This window comes from Cyphomyrmex costatus, unplaced genomic scaffold (genome assembly GCF_001594065.2).
Source record: "Cyphomyrmex costatus isolate MS0001 unplaced genomic scaffold, Ccosl1.0 scaffold656, whole genome shotgun sequence".
Lineage (NCBI taxonomy): Eukaryota > Metazoa > Arthropoda > Insecta > Hymenoptera > Formicidae > Cyphomyrmex > Cyphomyrmex costatus.
The window spans coordinates 52,504-60,608 of NW_017280218.1; the positions used below are offsets into that span (position 1 = coordinate 52,504).

General features: G+C 44.0%; 1 pseudogene; it reads left to right on the forward strand.

Moving 5' to 3' along the window:
• The first annotated feature begins 6,851 nt into the window (after positions 1-6,851).
• On the forward strand, positions 6,852-7,533 carry LOC108779992 (arginine kinase pseudogene; annotated as a pseudogene).
• Positions 7,534-8,105: the final 572 nt, after the last annotated feature.

Below are 8,105 nucleotides of genomic sequence, written 5' to 3' on the forward strand. Positions count from 1 at the left end.
AGTCGAAAAGTCCTGTACCATTTTGTGATTGCAGTAATAGTTAACGAGATATTAATTTATAAAAATATTTAAATTCGCCCGGCCCATCGTCAAATGCAAACGCGCGGCTGGATAGGACCGCCCAGCGAAACGCGCCGCGCGCGTTCGCCGTTGCTAGGCGTTGTTTATAACAAGCGTTGTTTATAACAAGCGGCAATAGTCGTCGCTAGACATGAGTCGCGTGCCTAGCGACGGCGAACGTGAACGCGCGCGGCGCGCTTTGCAGGGCGGTCCTATCCAGCCGCGCGCTTGCATTTGACGGTGGGCCGGGCGAATTTAAATATCTTTATAAATTAATATCTCGTTAACTATTACTGTATTCGCAAAATGGTACAGGACTTTTCGACTTAGTATAGTCTGTTCTACCCACACATAAAATATTTGGCGGTTAATTTCAAACACCCTGTATGTATATATATATATATATATATGTATATAACAGTATTTTACATTTTAAAAATAAATCACAAAAGATCAATATTAATTTTAAAAGAATTGTTATACCAAATTGTCTGTTTTAACGTAATACATTTTATTATTGAAAGATAATGAAATGGTACATATTACCATGAAAAATGACTCATATATTATTGAAGGTGCCAGTTCAAAGTAAACATACATAAAGTATATATTTTTTTGTTGCATATATACGTAATAATGATTTAACATTGCTATTATGTCCGAGTTCTCGTCCGGATGATAATTATTGTAGTCGCGCTCCTGCGCGCTCAACCCAACAGGATTTTAGATAGAAAAAGACGAAATCCTTGCGCCTGCGCGGCGCCTGGCGCGCCGCCGCTCGCGCCAAATAACCTCATCTCATTGTGTTTTCTGTTGTGCTTCCCAACAGTTCGCGTAGTAGTTTACAGTTTTTATTCGTTCACAACACACATTGTTGGTCAATAATATCATTCGCAATGCCTAAAGACAGGCATAGAAGCTGTTTTAAGTCGCCTAGGAGATCGTTCAACGCTCGCAGAGCTCGTTCTCGTACCCGGTATCGTGATCGATCCTTGAGATCGCGGTCACGGTGGAATTCAAGAAGCCGGGCAAGGCGATCGTCACGCAGTGCATCACAGCATTCCGAGGCCCCCCTTGCAGACATCGGGATTCCACGAGGATGGGAGAATTGCTGCGACTTCTCGAGGCTCAAACGAGGCGTCTGGACAGAATCGAGGTTAGGTTGCCCGTCGTTAGTCAACAGCCGGTCCTTGCAATGCCGCAGTCCCTTCGAGCATCTCCTCAGCTATCGGGGGAACAGAAGGCTTCCTGAAGCCGGGGCTTTGTACCAGGTAAACTCCCTCCGCGACCCCTTGTGCGCACGGCGCCATCGGCATAGAGGGGGCTAATCCGACGTGTTCCCCCAGGCTCTTTTTGTTGACGGTCTTACTGTCTTTTTAGATTCTCCTCGCGAGAACGCGGTCTTGATTTCCTTTAGTGAAAATCATACCGATGAGCCGGCCGTTTCAGGCGGCTTCACTGTCTCTTGCAGCTAGATTGTTCGGGTCCAAAAGCGTCATAAAAGACGTTTCCTGGGACTCACAGATGTTCGAATCTACCAGTAGTACTGTACACTCTGGCTTGGACGCAGATAAACGGAAAAGGTTGCTGACCATGTTTGAGGTTAAGGGGGACTTAACCACACTAAGGGGGTTGACCCGTTTGACGGCCGTTTTTTAAACTGTTTTTTGGGAATTTTTTTTGAAGAGCGATAAAAACTTACAACTTTGAATTTTTTACCATATATTTATTAACTGTTAAAGTATACGTATAAATTTTTTCAAGTGAAAATAATAAAAACTTCCCGTGATACAGCACGGGGAAGTCATTCATATAAAAAAAGGAACGTCATTGGTCGCCACGATTCCGGCCGACTGAGTGATCTGAAATCAAAAAATAAAAAAGCATTTTAATCTGTGTGACTGTAGCTACGAGATAAACTAGGATTATTTGAAAATATTGAAAAATAAAAATTTTAGGCGACTTTGAATTTTTATATCTAAAAAACACTTTTTTTGGGCCTGTTTTGTTATATAAAAAAAAAACGACGTGACCTTTTTTAATTATCCTAGTTCAGCTAACAAGCTGAACAGCCCCACAACAAGGCAACAGCCCCACATGTGCTGAACATACCCTATAAATTTCAAGGCGGTCGGTCAAGTCGTTTTTGAGATATCATGGCGACCAGTTGAAAAAAAGTGGTTTCGAGAAAAACGCGTTTGAAAGTTCAAGTACGAATCACGCCATGAAATCGTAACTTACCACTAATCTGCGATGCCTGGGCCATACAGGACGCCTTCCTGCTCTTCATAAAAATCGTTGAGTGCTGCATGGTCGCTTCTGGCATCCATCCTGGTCTGACGAACGACATCGCTCATGCGTCGCTCGGAGCGAGCGACTCGTTCTTCATTGCGTCGTTGGGTGTAATTGTGCGCTTCATTTCCAATCGGACAGCCCATTACATTCATGATCTTAATGACTGCTTCGAATCCTTCATTGAAGATCGCAGTGGCCAAAAATGTTGCAATCTCCACGATTTTGGGCCCTGAATGGAGGTGTTTCGAAGCAAAGGTCCAAATCAATGAATTCAAAGATTCATTGTTGTTTTGCGTTTCAGATCCCAAGCATCTGTGTAGCAGTTCATCTTTAGATAGTTCTTCATAGATGGACCGTATGGCTGCCTGAACTGCTGGTGTTAACGGTGGCTTATCGTGGCGAAATTGGTTTAGTTCTCCGTTAGCTGCTGCCTGCTGCCATTTGCACCAACTCTCTGCGCCTTCCGGGCAATTTTGGTGCTGTGGATTTTCGTCGCTCGAAGATTTATGAAAGAAAGTGGCCCAAATTTCTTTTCGCATTTCTTCGACAGAATCTGGATGTCGACGAATCGCCAGTCCGTAAAATTTTGTCAGCTCGTTGATCAGTTTATCAGTCAATTTTCCAGCGCCTTTTCCTCCCATTCCTTTGTTGTTCTTTTTGGCATTCCGCAAACGTGTGCCCATTCGTTTTTCTACGTGGCCTACGCACTCTTTCTTTATAACCAATAAATCTTCATATGGCTCAGCATTCAAAATTCCTTTGAAAGTTTTGCTGTCGCCGTCACCGACGTATGTAACATACTTTGCGTCGTGCTTGTCCTCCGATCGCTGAAACATTTCTACGATCGCATCGATTTCCATTTTCCCGGAACTGCCGGTGTGATTAGCGGTGCATTCCTCTTGATGATTTTTAAACCACGTTTCGTAAGCCACAGGATCGCTATCTTTTTTGCCTTTCCATAGATTACAAGTTGCACAAAAACTACTCTTCACCTTTGAATCCAAGGTTTTTCCTGTGAACTTTCCGATCAGCGTGGAAACGCCAAACAAAGACGAAAATCCTCTTTTCTTCCACGTACCATCACCGGAAACAGTCAGATTATTTCGTATATTTCCAGCTCGTTCATTTAAATCTTTTTCTTCTGTAGCAGCAAACGATATTATGGAGTCATAAACGGTAGATGCGGCAATATGAATATTTTCCAATATTGACGCATAAGTTGAGTTTCCAATACCTTGGCAAATATCCATCAGACCGCAAAAAAGATTCAATCCTTGGTGTCCAACGCCTAACATGCGCATCGCAAAAACTATTCGTCGATTGATTTCACACGCACTGCCGACCAGAGAGCATGACTTAATTTTTGTTTGTTTATCACACTTGCACTCGAGAAGAATATTGAAACCCAAGCCACGTAAGCTTGACTTAGAAAAAGCAACTTCACTTTTGCAATCTTTGCAGATGACACTTGCAGATAAAGCAGAAAAAACAGAAACGAATTCTATAATACAGTAACCAAAGTTGCTTGCGACAGGAACCTTCACATCGAAACGGCCTATTTTCTTCGCTGAGGCGGACGTAAATTGTGTATCCTGTTCAATTGAGTGGCGATTTCCATGAAACTTTCTTTTCTTTACTCTCGAAGGGTGTGTGTTACTTGCCTTGTTTCCTTTACTACCACCCATTTCGAAAAACTAACTCGCACTGCAAATATAGATTTCAAACGGATTCGGCACGTATTACACTCTTCAATGCCAAGGCAAAACTAAACTAACCGTTGGATTCGAAATGATATTTTTGGACAATAGTGTTCCTCTAAATATGCGTGTTTATATGTATACACGTGAGTATAACGGTCGCAGGTAAGAAACCGAAGCGACACAAAAGGTTCGACGACCCTCCGTCCAGCGCGCTGCCTGGCTTTCGAACGCATTCCTTCTCAGGGCTATAACTTTCTAACGACATCGAATTTCGAAAAATCCTTTTAACCACATATTCTACATAAGTTATAGAAGCGATTTATGAAAAAAAATTTTTCGATTTTTTCAACCCATCAAACGGGTCAACCCCCCTAAGTGCACCAAAATTAAGTAAGGTTCTTTTCTCAAGGACCAAACTCGCCGGTGCTAAAAAGAGACGAGCATCAAGTTGCGTCACAATCACAGGTTGCGGCCTACTGAGCGCTCTGGGCACGGGCCTCTCCGCCCCTGGTCTTGGAACCTTCGCTTCCAGAGTCGGTGAAATCAGCCATCGGCCAGATAACGCATGACGTCCTTTTATTGACAGATCTTCAATATCGGCTCTCATTACACAGACGTGCCTTTATTAATCCAAGTCCAAATTTACTAGGTAAGACTATGGCTGTCACATCCCCGATAGACGAATGGCTCTTCGGGGCCACGTTCGCGGAGAACATAAAGGATGCTCAATCCAGTGAAAAGATGGGGCGCGGCCTTTTGAAGTGCACGCCCGCAGCAAGTGGATGACTTAAGCATCAGTTCTTGAGACATCTGCCACTCAAGCAAGCCGCATCTGCGGAAAACGAGAAAGCCCCCACCCAGATGTCATCGCAGAGTCCTCGAGCGGGGGCTAAGTCCTCGAGGAAACCATCCCGGAGATCGGCGTCCCGGTCGCGGTACCATCGCCGATAGTCACGGCACGGACGCAGAAGAAGTTTCTGCGGCCAGTATTGACTTCGCTAAGAGAAAGAGGATACGAAAGCGTCGCGTACCTCGTCGATTTCGTTTTTCTCTTATTTTCAGATGCCTCTCTAAACGGATGGGATGTAGCCGGTTCACAGCGCTCACACGGGGTGGGCGCCAGAAGTAAGGGTTCTCCATATTACAAGGCGGCATTTTCCGGCCTTATATCTTTTGCCGCAGTGGCGTCGAGTGGCGCACCGCTCGGTGCGATTGACTCGCGATCTGTTGACCCGAGTTCAATTCCACGTGCGCCCAAACGCGATTTTTCGCGTTTAATGAGCCAAAAAATGGCTCCATCTAGTAATCTGATGATCTATGATCATCAGCGCCGTTCGAATTCGGCGTTAAATTGTAGATCCTATACATCAGTATACATTAGTATATATTTGTAGATATATGTCTCTAATGTCTAACTGAGGTAGGATCGAGGGGGTAACCACTATCTGAAATATTGTTCCACAGATTACATGAGTTCATTTAATTTTATGTAATTATAATTAATACGTTAAATAGGGCGAATAAGAGTCAAATTACAATTTAAAAACTAAATCTGATAATTTATTCTTATATTATATATTGCGAAGAATATCACGTAATGTTTGGCTTTTCGTCCCGGCTTAATTTTATATAATTTTATTTGAGGACAAATAATTTTTTCTTATTATACATCATTTGATAAAATAAACGATTTTATCTAATATTACATAATTATTTCTCGTAACGGTCGGATTATATATCGAAATTGTATATAAATTTTATAATGATTTCAGGGACTCAGTCCCACGATTACATTAAGTGATTACCTCCTCGGGTAGGATTCTGTGGATCAATCACCCACAAATCTGAAAGTCAATTTGATTCGAGAAACGAATATAGGCCTTGGACTAAGAGTGGAAGAGGCCCGTAGACGTCCTATGCTCCACATTAGGAGATAAAAGGAATCACCACCATCATCATGTTTTGCCGCAGATCGGGGAGATGCGAACTTTTTGCTTCGCATTGACAATACAACAGTGTTTGCTTTCATAAACTGTTGTGGGTCAAATTTCCCAGCCTTGGCCAAGGATATCTGACGGTGATGTGAGGCCAGAAACTTATTCTCATTCGTCTTTGCAACGGCTTACGATCTGCTTTCTGCCTCTCTTAGGGATCATCACCCGGCTTATCGGACCCTTTCTGAAGCGACCTTGAATTTTCTCGTTATGATTGCGGAATCAGCTAACTCTTATTCTACGCTCAACACAGCCATGTCAGCCATTTCTCTGATCTCACAAAATTCAATCGGCAAAAATCCTCTTGTTAAACGCTTCTGCATGGGAGCAAGCGTTTACAAGCCGCAGCGTCCAGGATACGACTACGTTCGGGACCCTGCTCTCGTAATCAAAAAGTTAGCCTCCGATTTTCCGCATCTGGATCTCTCCTTGGAAGGGCTCACCAGGAAGCTTGGAATGCTTCTCGCCTTAGGCACGGGATAATAATGTCAGACTCTGGCAGCAATAAGGATCTCTCAAATAACATTCAAAGAGAATCGAGCACTCATTCGGATCCTGGAGAGATTAAATACTTCGGCGCCGGGGAAACCCCAGTCGCTTCTTCTATACCTAAATTTGAAAACCACGAGGAACTCTGTGTAGTGGACTTAATAGTCATTTACATCGAAAGATCTAGGAAGATTCGTCTACCTGCTTGCGACTTCCTAACTTCGTTTCCGACCACGTACGTGTCGCCGTTCGTGAATCAAGATGCGCCATTCGATTACCTTCTCTCTTCGCCGTCGCTTCTCGTGGACGTCGCATGGTGGACGTAGCGGTTCCGGACAAACTGGAATCCGGCTATAAGAAGTTGGTCGAGTCCGACAGCAAATCACTGCTAAAGAAGCATTTAACCAAAGAGATCGTCGATCAGCTCAAGACCAGAAAGACCTCTTTTGGTTCTACTCTCTTGGACGTTATCCAATCTGGTTTGGAGAATCATGATTCTGGCGTCGGTATTTACGCGCCCGACGCTAAGGCGTACACCGTCTTCGCCAAGATCCTATCCCATCATCGACGACTACCACGGCGGCTGCAAGACAACCGACAACTTCCGCCCAAGGACTTCGGTAATGTCGACTACTTCGGCAATCTCGATCCTACCGGTACGCTTAATGACAGCGGTAAACGAGATTGAGAAGCGGCTGTCATTCTCACACGATTGCTTTGGCTCCCTGATGTTCTGTCCGAGGAATCTGGATACATCAATGCGTGCCTCGGTGCATATCAAAATGCCGAATCTCGCGGCAAATAAAGCCAAGCTTGAGGAGGTCGCAGCTAAGCACAATTTACAGGTGCACGATAGTCATGGTGAACATACCGAAGCTGAAGGCGGCATTTACGATACCTCTAATGAGCGCCGTCTTAGTTTGATCGAGTATCAGGCTGTGAAGGAGATGAACGATGGCATCGCCGAGCTCATCAAAATAAGAGCCAGCCTCTAAACTTACCTTTTCCCCTGACACATCTCGTATTCGTTTACTCTCCATCACAGCCCTGTCGGACGCCATTGTATTATGTGACGTTATGCGGGAAACTGTGTCTACGGCGTGAGAGTTTTATTCTGAGAACAAATCACAAGAGTATATAAAAAAAAAAAAATCGTTCAACGGCGATCTAACGCCGGCGGCATTGGACTTTTCAGCCATTTTCCCTATACGCAAAATTTTACAATCGTTCCCTCATTGGCTCAGAGGCATTCGCCTCATCGGTGCTTTTTATGGGCACTGAGTTACGATAATCAGTTTTATTTGCTCTATCTTTTCAGATATAGTCTCTGGTTCTCTGTATTTAGACCACTGCGTCTCCTTGTCAACTGGGTTCTCAGTGGACCCAGATCGCAAATCGTCCTCTAAACATCCTACAATAATTATCATCCGGACGAGAACTCGGACATAATTTATAGATTAAACGAACTTACCTAAGTGAAGTTCGATCTTAATTATGTCCTGGGTTCTCGTCCGGATGAGATTCCCCCCCTAGTACATTTTCCCGCCCGGGACATGCTAAGGCGATT